The sequence below is a fragment of the Chiloscyllium plagiosum genome, unplaced genomic scaffold (assembly GCF_037043375.1).
Source record: "Chiloscyllium plagiosum isolate Xiang-an unplaced genomic scaffold, Cpla_swu_hap1 HiC_scaffold_9, whole genome shotgun sequence".
NCBI lineage: Eukaryota > Metazoa > Chordata > Chondrichthyes > Orectolobiformes > Hemiscylliidae > Chiloscyllium > Chiloscyllium plagiosum.
The window spans coordinates 1,818,297-1,836,643 of record NW_028270147.1 but is presented as its reverse complement, the minus strand read 5'-3'; the positions used below and the strand labels follow the sequence as shown (position 1 = coordinate 1,836,643).

The 18,347-nt window shown below is 51.6% G+C and overlaps 1 protein-coding gene across 2 annotated transcripts in view; it reads left to right on the top strand.

Moving 5' to 3' along the window:
* The first annotated feature begins 14,802 nt into the window (after nt 1-14,802).
* Nucleotides 14,803-18,347, top strand: part of LOC122548752 (netrin-G1-like) — a 140,188-nt gene continuing 136,643 nt past the window's right edge. Inside the window, exons 1-2 of one of the 2 annotated variants that reach the window (XM_087990246.1) lie at nt 14,803-14,989; nt 15,256-15,686. The gene's annotated coding sequence lies outside the window, so the exon portion shown is untranslated. Of the gene's footprint in view, nt 15,687-18,347 lie in introns of both variants that reach the window. The other variant, XM_087990247.1, reaches the window with a different exon arrangement.

Sequence of the window (18,347 nt, the reverse complement as noted above, 5' to 3'; positions counted from 1 at the left end):
ACTGTTCACAGCCCCTGAAGCTCTGCCGTTCGTATCTCACAGAGATCCTGAAGCTGCTGTGTAGCACCAGAACTGAGGGACTTATCCTCCAAAACATCACAGTCCCACAGTAACGTCTCCCCCACCTGGGAGGTCATGGTCTCATGGTATTATAGCTCAGCTATTAATCCTGAAACTCAGCCCCTGTTCTGGGGAGTCGAGAGTGAGGTGCTGGAAAAGCACAGCAGATCGGGCAGCATCCGAGGAGCAGGAGAATCCACGTTTCGGATATTCCTGATGGAAGGCTTATATCCGAAACATCGATTCTCCTGCTCCCCAGATGCTGCCAGACCTGCTGTGCTTTTCCAGCACCACACTCTTGTCTCTGATCTCCAGTAGCTGCAGTCCTCACTTTCTCTGGATGTTCTGGGGAGCCAGGTGCAAATCCCACCATGGCAAAGAGTGGGGTTTGAATTAATAATTCAGAGAGTCTGAATTTGGGGCAGTACGGTGGCTCAGTGGTTCGCACTGCTGCCTCACAGCGCTACAGACCCGGGTTCAATTCCCGCCTCAGGCAACTGTCTGTGTGGAGTTTGCACGTTCTCCCTGTGTCTGCGTGCGTTTCCTCCGGGTGCTCCGGTTTCCTCCCACATTCCAAAGATGTGCAGGTCAGGTGAATTGGCCATGCTAAATTGCCCGTAGTGTTAGGTGAGAGGGAATGGGTCTGGGTGGGTTGCTCTTTGGAGGGTCATAGAACATAGAACATAGAACATAGAAGAATACAGCGCAGTACAGGCCCTTTGGCCCTCGATGTTGCGCCGATCCAAGCCCACCTAACCTATACTAACCCACTATCCTCCATATACCTATCCAATGCCCGCTTAAATGCCCATAAAGAGGGAGAGTCCACCACTGCTGCTGGCAGGGCATTCCATGAACTTACGACTCGCTGAGTGAAGAACCTACCCCTAACTTCAGTCCAATATCTACCCCCCCTTAATTTAAAGCTATGCCCCCTTGTAATACCCGACTCCATACGCGGGAAAAGGTTCACACTGTCAACCCTATCTAACCCCCTAATCATCTTGTACACCTCAATCAAGTCACCCCTAAACCTTCTTTTCTCTAATGAAAACAGCCCCAAGTGTCTCAGTCTATCCTCATACGATCTTCCTACCATACCAGGCAACATCCTGGTAAACCTCCTCTGCACCCGTTCCAGTGCCTCCACATCCTTCCTATAGTATGGCGACCAAAACTGCACACAATATTCCAGATGCGGCCGCACCAGAGTTTTATACAACTGCATCATGACCTCAGGACTCCGGAACTCAATTCCTCTACCAATAAAAGCCAGTACGCCATATGCCTTCCTCACCGCACTATTTACCTGGGTGGCAACTTTCAGAGATCTGTGTACATGGACACCAAGATCACTCTGCTCATCCACACTACCAAGTATCCGACCATTAGCCCAGTACCCCATCTTTTTGTTATTCTTCCCAAAGTGAATCACCTCACATTTAGCTACATTGAATTCCATTTGCCACCTTTCTGCCCAGCTCTGCAGCTTCTCTATATCCTGCTGTAACCTGCCACATCCTTCCTCACTGTCAACAACTCCTCCGACTTTCGTATCATCCGCAAACTTGCTCACCCAACCTTCTAACCCCTCTTCCAGGTCATTTATAAAAATGACAAACAGCAATGGTCCCAAAACAGATCCTTGCGGAACACCGCTAGTGACGGCACTCCATGAAGAAACTTTGCCATCAACTACTACCCTCTGTCTTCTTCCATCCAGCCAATTCCTAATCCAAACCTCCAACTCACCCTCAAAGCCATATCTCCGTATTTTCTGCAGTAGCCTACCATGGGGAACCTTATCAAACGCCTTACTAAAATCCATATATACCACATCTACCGCTTTCCCCTCATCAACCTCCTTCGTCACCTTTTCAAAGAATTCAATAAGGTTTGTGAGGCACGACCTGCCCTTCACAAAACCATGCTGACTATCCTTGATCACATTATTCCTATCCAGATGTGCATAAATCCTATCCCTTACAATTCTCTCTAAGACTTTGCCCACAACAGAAGTGAGACTCACCGGCCTATAGTTACTAGGGTTATTCCTACTCCCCTTTTTGAACAAGGGAACCACATTTGCTATCCTCCAGTCTTCTGGCACTACTCCAGTAGACAACGAGGACATAAAAATCAAGGCCAATGGCTCTGCAATCTCCTCCCTTGCTTCCCAGAGAATCCTAGGATAAATGCCATCAGGCCCAGGGGACTTATCTATTTTCACCTTTTCCAGGATTTCCAACACCTCTTCTCTACATACCTCAAAGCCATCCATTCTACTTATTTGTGACTCAGTATTCACATCGACGACAATGCCCTGTTCCTGAGTAAATACTGAAGAAAAGTATTCATTCAGTGTCTCCCCAATCTCTTCCGCCTCCACACGCAACTTCCCACTACTATCCTTGACTGGACCTATTCCTACCCTAGTCATTCTTTTATTCCTGACATACCTATAGAAAGCCTTAGGGTTTTCCCTAATCCAACCGACTAAGGACCTTTCATGTCCCCTCCTTGCTGCTCTTAGCTCTCTCTTCAGGTCCTTCCTGGCTACCCTATAACTCTCAATCGCCCCAATTGAACCTTCACGTCTCATCTTGAGATAGGCCGCCCTCTTCCATTTAACAAGGGATTCCAATTCCTTATTAAACCACGGCTCCCTCGCACGACCCTTTCCTCCCTGCCTGACAGGTACATAATTATCAAAGACACTCAATAGTTGCTCCTTGAACAAGCTCCACATATCATTTACACTCTTGCCTTGGAGTCTACTTTTCCAAGCCACACATCCTAAGTCATGCCTCACTGCATCATAATTTCCCTGCCCCCAGCTATAACTCTTGCCCTGTAGTGCACACTTATCCCTCTCCATCACGAGTGTAAAAATCACCGAATTATGGTCACTATCCCCAAAGTGCTCACCTACCTCTAATTCTAACACCTAACACCTGGCCTGGTTCGTTACCCAGAACCAAATCCAGTATGGCCTCACCTCTTGTTGGCCTATCTACATATTGTGTCAGGAAACCCTCCTGCACACATTGAACAAACACTGCCCCATCTAACGAACTTGAGCTATAGCTTTCCCAATCAATATCAGGAAAGTTAAAGTCCCCCATAACAACCACCCTATTACTGTCACTCATCTCCTGAATCACCTTCCCTATCCTTTCTTCAATGATTCTAGGACTATTGGGAGGCCTGTAAAAGACTCCTAACAGGGTGACCTCACCTTTCCTATTCCTAACCTCAGCTCAAACTACCTCAGATGGCGAGTCTTCATCCATCGTCCTTTCCACCGCTGTAATACTATCTTTGACAAGCAATGCCACACCTCCCCCTCTTTTACCCCCACCTCTGACCCTACTAAAACATTTAAATCCTGGAACCTGCAACAGCCAATCCTGTCCCTGTTCTAGCCATGTCTCCGTAATAGCCACAACATCGAAGTCCCAGGTACCAACCCACGCTGCAAGTTCACCTACCTTATTTCGTTAACTTCGTTGTGGACTTGTTGGGGCCGAAGGGCCTGTTTCCACACTGTAAGTAATCTAATCTAATCTGAAATTAAGAGTCTAATGATGACCAGGAAACCACTGTTGATTGTTGGGAAAAACCCATCTGGGTCACTAATACCCTTCAGGGAAGGGAACGGCTGGTCTGGCCTACATGTGACTCCAGACCCAGAGGGGTTGACTCAACTGCTCCCTGGGTAATTAGGGATGGGCAATAAATGCTGCTCGGCCAGTGATGCCCTCATCCCATGAGTGAATGAATAAAGCTCGCAGAAATCTCTCACTCCCTCCTCCCCTCCACCTCCTCATTATTCCTCCCCTTGTCTCCATTCTCCTCACCCCCTCACAATCCATGCCCCCTCCCTCCTCCTGCCTCTCCCTATCCGATTCCAATGTCTCTGCGATGATGGTGGGGTTGGGTTTCTGAGCCTAGGGCTCATCCACTCTGCCCACTTGTTATTGCATTCCATTGCAGTTTCTTTCTGTCTCTTTTATATCTTTCCCCTCTCACACTAAACCTATGCCCTCTAGATGTGGACTCCCCCACCCCAGGGAAAAGACTTTGCCCATTTACCCAATCCTTGCTCCTCATGGTTTTATAAACCTCTATAAGATCACCCCTCAGTCTCCAACGCTCCAGGGAAAACAGCCCCAGCCTGTTCAGTCCCTCCCTATAGCTTCAAACTTTCCAAATCTTTTCTGCAGCCTTTCAAGTTTAACAGCATCTTTCCTACAGCAGAATTGAACACAGTATTTCAAAAGCAGCCTAACTAATGTCCGGTACAGCCACAACATGACCTCCCAACTCCTGTACTCAGTGCACTCACCAATAGAGGTCCAAATGCCTCCTTCACTATCTTAGTTACCTACTAGTCCACTTTCAAGGAGCTATGAACCTGCACTCTGAGGTTTCTTTGTTCAGCAACACTCCCCAGGACCTTACCATTAAGTGTATAGGTCCTGCCTGATTTGCCTTTCCAAAATGCAGCCCCTCACATTTACCTGAATTAACCTCTATCTTGCTGCTAGTTGGCCCAATGGCCCGTCTGATCATGCTCCCGATGTAATCTGAGGGAACAGTCTTCGCTGTCCACGACATTTCCAAGTTTGGTGTCATTTCCAAACTTAAAAACCATACCAATGGACACAGGCCTCTGCCTCCTACCAACATGCTGAGTGGGCACAGTACACACTCCTGGTGGTGGTATCGGAGAGAGTTTGAGTTCCTGGCGGTGTCAGTATCCAACGCAGCTTCATGGCAGTGGAGGTGTGTTAGGGGCCGGTGCTTTACCAGGCATCAGTGATATCACATTGGGGAAATCCAGTGAGGACTCTCAGTGGCGAGGGCATCTGTGAAGGTGAGACAGTGTGAGAGCGGGTGTCTGTGAGGGTGAGACAGTGCGAGAGCGGGCGTCTGTGAGGGTGAGACAGTGCGAGAGCGGGTGTCTGTGAAGGTGAGACAGTGCGAGAGTGGGCGTCTGTGAAGGTGAGAGTGTGAGAGCGAGTGTCTGTGAAGGGGAGACAGTGTGAGAGCGGGTGTCTGTGAAGGGGAGACAGTGTGAGAGCGAGTGTCTGTGAAGGGGAGACAGTGTGAGAGCGGGTGTCTGTGAAGGTGAGACAGTGTGAGAGCGAGTGTCTGTGAAGGGGAGACAGTGTGAGAGCGGGTGTCTGTGAAGGTGAGACAGTGTGAGAGCGAGTGTCTGTGAAGGTGAGACAGTGCGAGAGCGGGCGTCTGAGGGTGAGACAGTGCGAGAGCGGGCGTCTGTGAAGGTGAGACAGTGCGAGAGTGGGCGTCTGTGAAGGTGAGACAGTGTGAGAGTGGGCGTCTGTGAGGGTGAGACAGTGTGAGAGCGGGCATCTGTGAAGGTGAGACAGTGCGAGAGTGGGCGTCTGTGAAGGTGAGACAGTGTGAGAGCGGGCATCTGTGAAGGGGAGACAGTGTGAGAGCGGGTGTCTGTGAAGGTGAGACAGTGTGAGAGCGAGTGTCTGTGAAGGTGAGACAGTGTGAGAGCGAGTGTCTGTGAAGGGGAGACAGTGTGAGAGCGGGTGTCTGTGAAGGTGAGACAGTGCGAGAGCGGGCGTCTGTGAGGGTGAGACAGTGCGAGAGCAGGCGTCTGTGAAGGGGAGACAGTGTGAGAGCGTGTATCTGTGAAGGTGAGACAGTGCGAGAGCGGGCGCCTGTGAAGGTGAGACAGTGCGAGAGCGGGCGTCTGTGAAGGTGAGACAGTGTGAGAGCGGGTGTCTGTGAAGGTGAGACAGTGTGAGAGCGGGTGTCTGTGAAGGTGAGACAGTGTGAGAGCGAGTGTCTGTGAAGGGGAGACAGTGTGAGAGCGGGTGTCTGTGAAGGTGAGACAGTGCGAGAGCGGGCGTCTGTGAGGGTGAGACAGTGCGAGAGCGGGCGTCTGTGAAGGGGAGACAGTGTGAGAGCGTGTATCTGTGAAGGTGAGACAGTGCGAGAGCGGGCGCCTGTGAAGGTGAGACAGTGCGAGAGCGGGCGTCTGTGAAGGTGAGACAGTGCGAGAGCGAGTGTCTGTGAAGGGGAGACAGTGCGAGAGTGTGTGTCTGTGAAGGTGAGACAGTGCGAGAGCGGGCGTCTGTGATGGTGAGACAGTATGAGAGCGTGTGTCTGTGAAGGTGAGACAGTATGAGAGCGTGTGTCTGTGAAGGTGAGACAGTGCGAGAGTGTGTGTCTGTGAAGGTGAGACAGTGCGAGAGCGGGCGTCTGTGAAGGTGAGACAGTGCGAGAGTGTGTGTCTGTGATGGTGAGACAGTATGAGAGCGGGTGTCTGTGAAGGTGGGACAGTGTGAGAGCGGGTATCTGTGAAGGTGAGACAGTGTGAGAGTGTGTGTCTGTGAAGGTGAGACAGTGCGAGAGCGGGCGTCTGTGAAGGTGAGACAGTGCGAGAGCGGGCGTCTGTGAAGGTGAGACAGTGTGAGAGCGGGTGTCTGTGAAGGTGAGACAGTGCGAGAGCGGGCGTCTGTGAAGGTGAGACAGTGCGAGAGCGGGCGTCTGTGAAGGTGAGACAGTGTGAGAGCGAGTGCCTGTGAAGGTGAGACAGAGTGAGAGCGGGCGTCTGTGAAGGTGAGACAGTGTGAGAGCGAGTGTCTGTGAAGGGGAGACAGTATGAGAGCGGGTGTCTGTGAAGGTGAGACAGAGTGAGAGCGGGCGTCTGTGAAGGTGAGACAGTGTGAGAGCGGGCGTCTGTGAAGTTGAGACAGTGTGAGAGCAGGTGTCTGTGAAGGTGAGACAATGCGAGAGCGGGTGTCTGTGAAGGTGAGAAAGTGTGAGAGCGTGTGTCTGTGAAGGTGAGACAGTGCGAGAGCGGGTATCTGTGAAGGTGAGACAGTGTGAGCGTGGGTGTCTGTGAAGGTGAGACAGTGTGAGAGCGGGTGTCTATGAGGGTGAGACAGTGCGAGAGCGGGCGTCTGTGAAGGTGAGACAGTACGAGAGCGGGCGTCTGTGAAGGTGAGACAGTGTGAGAGCGTGTGTCTGTGAAGGTGAGACAGTGCGAGAGCGGGTATCTGTGAAGGTGAGACAGTGTGAGCGTGGGTGTCTGTGAAGGTGAGACAGTGTGAGAGCGGGTGTCTGTGAGGGTGAGACAGTGCGAGAGCGGGTGTCTGTGAAGGTGAGACAGTGCGAGAGCGGGTGTCTGTGAAGGTGAGACAGTGTGAGAGCGTGTGTCTGTGAAGGTGAGATAGTGTGAGAGCGGGTGTCTGTGAAGGTGAGACAGTATGAGAGCATGTGTCTGTGAAGGTGAGACAGTGTGAGAGTGGGTATCTGTGAAGGTGAGACAGTATAAGAGCGGGTGTGAAGGTGAGACAGTGTGAGAGCGGGTATCTGTGAAGGTGAGACAGTGTGAGAGCCGGTGTCTGTGAAGGTGAGACAGTGTGAGAGCAGGCGTCTGTGAGGGTGAGACAGTGTGAGAGCGGGCGTCTGTGAGGGTGAGACAGTGTGAGAGCAGGCGTCTGTGAGGGTGAGACAGTGTGAGAGCGGGCGTCTGTGAAGGTGAGACAGTGTGAGAGCGGGTGTCTGTGAAGGTGAGACAGTGTGAGAGCGGGTGTCTGAAGGTGAGACAGTGCGAGAGCGGGTGTCTGTGAAGGTGAGACAGTGTAAGAGCGGGTGTCTGTGAAGGTGAGAGAGTATTAGAGCGTTTGTCTGTGAACGTGAGACAGTGTAAGAGTGGGTATCTGTGAAGGTGAGACAGTGTGAGAGTGGGTGTGAAGGTGAGACAGTGTGAGAGCGGGTGTCTGTGAAGGTGAGACAGTGTGAGAGCGTGTGTCTGTGAAGGTGAGACAGTGTGAGAGCGGGTGTCTCTGAAGGTGAGACAGTATGTGAGCGGGTGTCTGTGAAGGGGAGACAGTGCGAGAGCGAGTGTCTGTGAAGGTGAGACAGTGCGAGAGCGGGTGTCTGTGAAGGTGAGACAGTGTGAGAGCGTGTGTCTGTGAAGGTGAGACAGTGCGAGAGCGGGTGTCTGTGAAGGTGAGACAGTGTGAGAGCGTGTGTCTGTGAAGGTGAGACAGTGCGAGAGCGGGTGTCTGTGAAGGTGAGAGAGTGTGAGAGCGGGTGTCTATGAGGGTGAGACAGTGTGAGAGCGGGTGTCTGTGAAGGTGAGAGAGTGTGAGAGCGGGTGTCTATGAGGGTGAGACAGTGTGAGAGCGGGTGGGAAGGTGAGACAGTGTGAGAGCGGGTGTGAAGGTGAGACAGTGTGAGAGCGGGTGTCTGTGAGGGTGAGACAGTGTGAGAGCGGGTGTCTGTGAAGGTGAGACAGTGCGAGAGCGGGTGTCTGTGAAGGTGAGAGAGTGTGAGAGCGGGTGTCTATGAGGGTGAGACAGTGTGAGAGCGGGTGTGAAGGTGAGACAGTGTGAGAGCGGGTGTGAAGGTGAGACAGTGTGAGAGCGTGTGTCTGTGAGGGTGAGACAGTGTGAGAGCGGGTGTCTGTGAAGGTGAGACAGTGTGAGAGCGGGTGTCTGTGAGGGTGAGACAGTGTGAGAGCGGGTGTCTGTGAGGGTGAGACAGTGTGAGAGCGGGAGTCTGTGAAGGTGAGACAGTGTGAGAGCGGGTGTCTGTGATGGTGAGACAGTGTGAGAGCGGGTGTCTGTGAAGGTGAGACAGTGTGAGAGCGGGTGTCCGTGAAGGTGAGACAGTGTGAGAGCGGGTGTCTGCAAAGGTGAGAAAGTGTGAGAGCGGGTGTCTGTGAAGGTGAGACAGTGTGAGAGCGGGTGTCCGTGAAGGTGAGACAGTGTGAGAGCGGGTGTCTGCAAAGGTGAGAAAGTGTGAGAGCGGGTGTCTGTGAAGGTGAGACAGTGCGAGAGCGGGTGTCTGTGAAGGTGAGACAGTGTGAGAGCGGGTGTCTGTGAAGGTCAGACAGTGTGAGAGCGGGTGTCTGCAAAGGTGAGACAGTGTGAGAGCGTGTGTCTGTGTAGGTGAGACAGTGTGAGAGCGGGTGTCTGTGAAGGTGAGACAGTGCGAGAGCGGGTGTCTGTGAAGGTGAGACAGTGCGAGAGCAGGTGTCTGTGAAGGTGAGACAGTGTGAGAGCGGGCGTCTGTGAGGGTGAGACAGTGCGAGAGCGGGCGTCTGTGAAGGTGAGACAGTGCGAGAGCGGGCGTCTGTGAAGGTGAGACAGTGCGAGAGCAGGTGTCTGTGAAGGTGAGACAGTGTGAGAGCGGGTGTCTGTGAAGGTGAGACAGTGTGAGAGCGGGTGTCTGTGAAGGTGAGACAGTGTGAGAGCGGGTGTCTGTGAAGGTGAGAAAGTGTGAGAGTGGGTGTCTGTGAGGGTGAGACAGTGTGAGAGCAGGTGTCTGTGAAGGTGAGACAGTGCGAGAGCGGGTGTCTGTGAAGGTGAGACAGTGTGAGAGCGGGTGTGAAGGTGAGACAGTGCGAGAGCGGGTGTCTGTGAAGGTGAGGCAGTGTGAGAGCGGGTGTGAAGGTGAGACAGTGTGAGAGCGGGTGTCTGTGAAGGTGAGCCAGTGTGAGAGCGGGTGTCTGTGAAGGTGAGACAGTGCGAGAGCGGGTGTCTGTGAAGGTGTGCCAGTGTGAGAGCGGGCGTCTGTGAAGGTGAGACAGTGTGAGAGCAGGTGTCTGTGAAGGTGAGACAATGCGAGAGCGGGTGTGAAGTGAGACAGTGCGAGAGCGGGTGTCTGTGAAGGTGAGGCAGTGTGAGAGCGGGTGTGAAGGTGAGACAGTGTGAGAGCGGGTGTCTGTGAAGGTGAGACAGTGTGAGAGCGGGTGTCTGTGAAGGTGAGACAGTGCGAGAGCGGGTGTCTGTGAAGGTGAGACAGTGCGAGAGCGGGTGTCTGTGAAGGTGAGACAGTGTGAGAGCGGGCGTCTGTGAGGGTGAGACAGTGTGAGAGCGGGTGTCTGTGAAGGTGAGACAGTGCGAGAGCGTGCAGAGGTGAATTCGATTCGGGCCCAGCACCAGGTCCACAGGGTGTGTGATCAGACCGAATGGTTTTGGGAGATGTTCGGACAGGGCACTGAAAGCTCGGTCAAAGAATGAGATTTGAAAGTGAATCGTTAATGAGACTGATAGGCCTGGAGGGACTGTATGGCCTCTTTCTGTGCTGTTGGACTGTCTGTTATGAGACTGATGAGGCCAATGGTGTTGGTTGTCTCAGGTCAGTGAGAGGCTGCTTTGATTGATGGATGAATGTTGGTCGGGACGTTGAGGAGAGCTCCCCCCCTCCCCGCTCCCCCCCAGCCCTCCTGTTTCAGGCTGTGCAATGGGATGGATGACCCATCCTGACCGGGGCAAGTGGAGATTCAGTCTGACATCTCACCTGAAAGACGGCATCTGTGACAGTGCAGCATCCCCTCAGCCCTCCACTGTCATGGACTCACAGAGTAATGTAACACCCACAGCACAGGGCATGACCCATCGGCCCATCAGCTCCATGTTGGTCAGCTGCTGGTGTCAGGTGTGATTTTATATTCAGCCTGGAGTGGGTCTTGAACCAGAAACTGTTGGAGAGTCACAGGCCAGAGCACTGCCCACTGAACCCGCACCAACCCTCAGGCCCAGTCTCTCCACGTAACGCGCTCCCTTTCCTGAATCTTGCTGGTTAGAGAGTCTCGAGTGGACAGGGACCAATGGGGATTGTTTGTTTTCTGGTTTAATTCTCACCTTTTTATCCCTGTCTCTCATTTCTTCCTTTCTTTTCTCTCATTCTCTTTATTCCTCTGTCTCACTTTCCCCTTCCCTCGATTTCTCTTCCCTTCATTCTTTTCCTCCTGTTGTTATCAATGTCCCCATCCATGGATCAGATCGGTCAATGTCCATTTCTTCAGAAAGATGTGAAGTTGTCAGTGAGATTCCCACTGCATTAAGTGACAGTGGTGTGTGGGGAGAAAGGGCTGCTCTCTGTTTTATACGGACTCCTGCTCATATCCAAACACTGAATCTACATTTGAAGATTGCCTCTGGTGCAGTTTGGGATGTTTGAAAAGAGAATAATCTGATTTGCTGCTGAGAAATGGATCTTTTTTTATTGCAATTTCAGTGACTTGCTGGAAACGATCAGAATGTGAACTAGTCAGCTGGAGAAATCTTTGTTTAACTGGAACGTGAAGCGAGGTGGGGATAATTCACTCTGACACATTCCAGGTTTGCAATGTAATTTGTCTTCACACAGAGTGCGGGGAATCTGAGAAACCTCCTGCCTCAGACTGTCCCCGATTCTCCTGTTTCTCCTGGACCCCCTCACAACACCATTGCTACAATCCTCGATGAGACACCAATCACATGGTACAGGCTGGTGAGGGATCAGGAATCATGTTTAAAGGAAACAGAGTGCGATCCAGGGAACTTACTGAGACAACAAAGTCTCAGATTTCCAGTTTCTGATAAATGAATGTTCCAACCAGTGTCCGGTGGAGATTCCCAATTTGTTGAGCTTCCAGTCAGGATACCTCACATCCTGAAGCTCCTGGGTAAGGAGGTGAACTTGCTCCCTTTAGCTCTTCACCTGCCAATGTCAGTGCTTGAGCATTCGGTTTTAGAACTCTTGGATCACAGGGTAATTGAAATTCTTTCGTCTTGGTTTGTTTTGACAGGGGCTGATCACAGCACTCAGCGAGACTGTGATTTCATTTCCATGTCTTCAGGGGTGTTTAATATCCAATGGGTGTTTAATGGCGGCACGGTGGCACAGTGGTTAGCACTGCTGCCTCACAGTGCCAGAGACCCTGGTTCAATTCCCACCTCAGGCGACTGACTGTGTGGAGTTTGCACATGCTCCCCGTGTCTGCGTGGGTTTCCTCCGGGTGCTCCGGTTTCCTCCCACAGTCCAAAGATGTGCAGGTCAGGTGAATTGGCCATGCTAAATTGTCCATAGTGTTAGGTAAGAGGTAAATGTAGGGGTATGGGTGGGTTGCGCTTCGGCGGGTCGGTGTGGACATGTTGGGCCGAAGGGCCTGTTTCCACACTGTAAGTAATCTACTCTAATTATGCACACACCAGTACATCAGGCCAAGGACAAACATAGCATTGGGGTTTAAACCCATTGTTGTCATTCCAAACCCCAGGTTAGGGTTGTGAGGACACACTACGACAGATGGTGAAAATGGAATTTTCTTAAAAGATGGAATGAAACAGAGCGAGTCTCACAGTGAGCATTGTCCTGAATTCCGTCTGTCAGCTGCTGACATGATGCTTTCCCAGAGACATCTGCTCCGGAGGAGGGACGTAAATCCAAGGGAACTGCCAATCTCCAATGTCCATCCCTCTCATTGGGAAGAGGAGAGAATTGGAAAGAAAGCAGGAGATTGTGGGAAAGGTTCCATTCCGAATGGGTTCCCTTGGCCTTCTCCTTTGTAAAGGAGGGAGGCAGATAGTGAATGGTGATTCTGTCCCATTCTTGTGTCTGACCAAGGTCTTTATCTCAGAGTCTGGAACACAAATGATACCAATGGGACCTTCTGTTCCCCACAGTCATGGCCTGAGCCCCATCAGGAGGAACCGGGTTCAGGTCTGCGTCCTACTCCTCAAGAAGGGGAGATTGGCCTTGGGGGGGACAGAGCAGATTCACCAGAATGATCCCGGGGAGGAAAGGGTTAAAGGACGAGGCCGGGTTGTATCGACCGGATTGTAATCCCCTGAGTATCGAAGATTAAAGGGGGATCCCATGGAGGGGGTCACTGGAGTGCTGTCCTTACAGCTGGTCCATGAGGTTTCCCTGATCCCTGAGACTGGGAGGGGATCATAAAAGGAGTTGATTGGGTTGATGGAGAGAGGAGGGGGAGAGTCCAGGACAAGGGGCAGGACCTTCCCATCTGAGCCAGGCCCTACAGGGGGAGATCAGGAACCACCTACCCACACGGGGGGTAGTGGGGGGGGGCATCTGGAACTGTCTCTCTCAGGGAAAGGTGTAGGTTCTGGGGATTAATTGGAGCTTTCAGAGACTGTGATGGGTGAGTTTATAGGACAAAGTTAACAATCACACAGCACCAGGTTAGAGTCCAACAGATTTATTTGAAAGCACTAGCTTTTGGAGCACTGCTCCTTCATCAGATAACTACTGGGGCAGGATCATAGGACACAGAATTTATAACATTGGCACCTGCACTTCATTGGACAAGGGCGTATGGAGCAACACTGGGGAATGTTAATGATACAGAGCAGCTGGGACCGGAGGGAACGTGGGATTTCTGGACAGAGTGACTGAACACTCCCCAGACTGATACTTGGAGATTTTCCCACTAACATTTCCCAGATCATTGAGCACATTTCCCTCATGTTAATAGACTCAGTGTCAGTTCCTCACTGAGACCAGTTACAGTGTGTGTCTGTGTTCCTCACACTTTATCAGTGACTTTCATCTCTCTCTGTCTCTATGATGTTGTGTGATCTGAGATGGACATTACTGACTCAGCTTCCCCCTCCCAGTCTCAGGGATCAGGGAAACCTCATGGACCAGCTGTAAGGACAGCACTCCAGTGACCCCCTCCAGTCCCTATACCCCCTCCCTATCTCTGTAACCCCCTCCAGCCCCTACACCCCCTCCCTATCTCTGTAACCCCCTCCAGCCCCTACACCCCCTCCCTATCTCTGTAACCTCCTCCAGCCCCTATACCCCCTCCCTATCTCTGTAACCCCCTCCAGCCCCTACACCCCCTCCCTATCTCTGTAACCCCCTCCAGCCCCTACACCCCCTCCCTATCTCTGTAACCCCCTCCAGCCCTTACACCCCCTCCCTATCTCTGTAACCCCCTCCAGCCCCTACACCCCCTCCCTAAATCTGTAACCCCCTCCAGCCCCTACACCCCCTCCCTAAATCTGTAACCCCCTCCAGCCCCTACACCCCCTCCCTAAATCTGTAACCCCCTCCAGCCCCTATACCCCCTCCCTATCTCTGTAACACCCTCCAGCCCCTACACCCCCTCCCTATCTCTGTAACCCCCTCCAGCCCCTACACCCCCTCCCTATCTCTGTAACCCCCTCCAGCCCCTACACCCCTCCCTATCTCTGTAACCTCCTCCAGCCCCTACACCCCCTCCCTATCTCTGTAACCCCCTCCAGCCCCTACACCCCCTCCCTATCTCTGTAACCCCCTCCAGCCCCTACACCCCCTCCCTATCTCTGTAACCCCCTCCAGCCCCTACACCCCTCCCTATCTCTGTAACCTCCTCCAGCCCCTACACCCCCTCCCTATCTCTGTAACCTCCTCCAGCCCCTACACCCCCTCCCTATCTCTGTAACTCCCTCCAGCCCCTACACCCCCTCCCTATCTCTGTAACTCCCTCCAGCCCCTACACCCCCTCCCTATCTCTGTAACCCCCTCCAGCCCCTACACCCCCTCCCTATCTCTGTAACCCCCTCCAGCCCCTACACCCCCTCCCTGTCTCTGTAATCCCCTCCAGCCCCTACACCCCACCCTATCCCTGTCACCTTCTCCAGCCCCTCCATCCCTCCCTATCTCTGTAACCCCCTCCAGCCCCTACATCCCTCTCTTTATTTCTCCCTGACTCAGTTTGCTGTGATGCATTCCCCTGTGTTACCTGTCTGATTTTGAAGCGTGTGGACGGTGCTATGTAGATGCAGCTTAGTGTTTGTTTTCATTGTAACCCTGTCAGTGCGATGTAAATGTGAAAAAAGCCAATCAGTGCCCAGATGTCATCGAGTCGCTACCCAATCCACACGGAGCCTTTCATAAGCAGCAGTCAGACAGCTGAAAGAACAGAGAGTGACATAACGTTCCAGTGAGTGCCTGCTCCCAGTTTACTCACTCACTCACTTACACTCAGATCCAGGCTCACACTCACACACTCACTCACACTCACACAGAGCCAGGCTCACACTCACTCACTCACTTACACTCAGATCCAGGCTCACACTCACTCACTCTCACACACACACACTCACACACAGAGCCAGGCTCACTCTCACACACACACACTCACACACAGAGCCAGGCTCACTCTCACACACACACACACACTCACACACACTCACTCACACACACACACACTCACACACAGAGCCAGGCTCACACTCTCACACACACACACACACACACAGAGCCAGGCTCACTCTCACACACACACACTCACACACACACAGAACCAGGCTCACTCTCACACACACACTCACAGACACACACACACACACACACACACTCACAGACACACAGACACACACACACAGACACACTCACAGACACACTCACACACAGAGCCAGGCTCACTCTCACACACACACACACAGACACACTCACAGACACACAGACACACTCACACACTCACTCACTGAGATTGAATTCCTCATTGAACCTGGAGGAAGGAGTGTAGCAGCATCAAGAAGCTTTGTTGAACTCTGACAGGCCGAGGGGGTGGGAGCCAGGGACGGACGAGACAGACTTGTGACAAAGTCACTCTGAGCTCGGAGAACCTTCGAACACAAAGCATCTCCAGACTGTCAGCATTCTGTTTTGTGGAGGGACCAGGGGGATCTGTCTTGCAGCTTATCCCTGTCATCTCTCTCCTTCCCTCTCTGTTCCTGAAGGATCCTTTGCGGGAAAACCAGGAGAACGCAGGATTCCCAACAGTGTGACCGGGACACAGCAGCAGGAGATCAAACTGTTCCACAGTGAAATCCCAGGGACCAGTGACAGTAAGTGGCTGTTTCTCCTCACTGCCTGAACCTTGGGCTGTTTCACGGGTCTCTCGCTTTCTCTTTTATCACAGGTCTCTGCTCCCTCTCTTCTCTCACTTTCTGTTTCTCTCAGTCTCTCCTCCTCTGTCTATTACTCTGGATCTCTCACCCCTCTCTGTCTCACATTTCATTTCTTTTGATCTCAGTCTTTCAAATTCCATCGATCTGTCTCTCTCTGTCCATCTGTGTATCACTCTCTGACTCTCGCTCTCCATCTGCCTCTATCTTACTCTCTCTCCCTTACTCTTTCTCTTCCAATCTGTCTCCCACACACACACACTCTCTCTCTCCCTTACACACCATCTCCCTCCCTTACACACCGTCTCTCTCTCCCTCCCTTACACACTGTCTCTCTCTCCCTCCCTTACACACCGTCTCTCTCTCCCTCCCTTACACACCGCCTCTCTCTCCCTCCCTTACACACCGTCTCTCTCTCTCTCTCCCTTACACACCGTCTCTCTCTCTCTCTCCCTTACACACCGTCTCTCTCTCTCTCTCTGTCTCCTATGAATTTGGGAATCTAACTGTGGGACAGTTGCAGGCAGGTAGCATGGTCAGCCAATGAGATCCTTGTGAGATGTAGTCACTGTGTTGATAGAAGAAACCCAGCTACCAACTGTGCACAGCAAGCTCCCAGACAGCAATGAGACTGTCACCAAATGACAGAAACCTCTGGAGGTCACAGACAGAACGTACATGTCTCCTTCACTGCCCAGCAACAACCAGTCTTTGGCTATTTAGGAGCAAGTGAGGACAGCAGATGCTGGAGATCAGATTCGAGAGTGTGGTTCTGGTAAAGCACAGCCAGCCAGACAGCATCCGAGGAGCAGGAGAATCAACGTTTCAAGCTTAAGCCCTTCCTCAGATGATGAAGAGCTCCCGATGGAGAGCTTATGCTCAAAACGTCGACTCTCCTGCTCCTGGGATACTGCCTGACTGGCTGTGCTTTTCCAGCACCACACTTTTTGACTTTGGCTATTTAGGATTTATGAGGTATGTTTGCTTCCTCCTGATGTGGATCCCGGTTCAATAAGGTCAGCAGCAAGCATCAGTGAGTTCAAAAATATAAAAGTTTATCGGTGAAGGTACAACAGATGAAATTTATCTCACTGTCAGATTGACCATCTCCAGTCTCCTGTGAGACAGGCCCGCAGAGTCAGAGAGTCCTACAGCTCACAGACAGGCCCTTTGGCCCAGCTGGCCCATGCTGTCCAAAATGTCTGTCCACACTAACCCCATTTCCCTGCACTTGGCCCATATCCTTCTAATCCTTTCCTGTCCATGTATTTGTCCAAATGCCTTTTAAATGTTGGATTGTTTTGAAGCTTTGAAGTTGAAGTGAGGGTTTTTATAAAGTGAAGGGATTTCACAAGGTTGTGAGATCTCTCACAGTCGAATTTCTCACATGTTGGTCCTTGGGTGAATGTGAAGGTGGAGGGCAGTTCCTTTCTCTGTTGGAATCTCCCGTTGTCAAGACAATATATTAGTTCCCTTGTCTGGTTGAATTAATGGCAAAGGATTTGATCAATTTCTGGTGGAACAGTTTACAAGCAGCTGCTGGGTTTAGAAGGAGACAGAAAACATGGCTGTCTCTTCATGTGAGCTGTTTGCCAGTTCAAAGTCCTTTTACAAACAAAGAGATTGGGTTTGTGCTGATTCTAATATTCGGTGTTGTGGTTGAACATCTTGTAGCTTTAAGATGGTCAGTGTTATTGTTTCTGAGTGACCCAGTCCATCTGATGATCATTGCCCTTTCTGATTGGTTTCAGGAAAAGGACATTGATAGACATCAGTCTGGAAAGTTCCTTTTGTGGCAAGGGAGGGATTTCCTTCCACCAAATAAGTCAGGTGACCCTTGACAGGCCATCTTTTCCAGCATTTTGTGTCCAGTTTTAATACAGAAAGTACTGACTAAAATCACATCATAAACTGGGACCTGGAACAGCATTGATATTGTGGGCTGAATGGTCCCTTTCTGAATGGGAAGATTCCTTGAGGATAGTGAGAGAGCTGATTTCTGGCATTGCTTTTTGTTAAATTGCATTTATGAACCACACCCGACCAATCTCTCACCCGCTGTCAAGTCTGGGAGGAAAGAGTCACTGAGAAAGATGATTCACTTCTTGGAGACGTAAAGGGACAGATTCCCAGGAAGATGAACATTTCATTTTGAACTCAATGAGAAACAGGAGCAGGAATTGGCCATTCGGCCCATTGGATATGCCCAACATTCAATAATCTCTGATTGGCTGATCTGATAGTGACCTCATTTCCCTTCTGTCCCTTCCCCTTATACTCTGCCTGTAACCCTTGACCCCTTGTTGATGAAAACTGTGTAACTCGGTCTGTGAATCTCTTGAGTGTCTGGATCAGTGGTGCTGGAAGAGCACAGCAGGTCAGGCAGCATCCGACGAGCAGCAAAATCGACGTTTCGGACATAAGCCCTTCTTCAGGAATGAGGAGAGAGTGCCAAGCAGGTTAAGATAAAAGGGCGGCACGGTGGCACAGTGGTTAGCACTGCTGCCTCACAGCGCTAGAGACCCGGGTTCAATTCCCACCTCAGGTGTCTGACTGTCTGTGTGGAGTTTGCACATTCTCCCCGTGTCTGTGTGGGTTTCC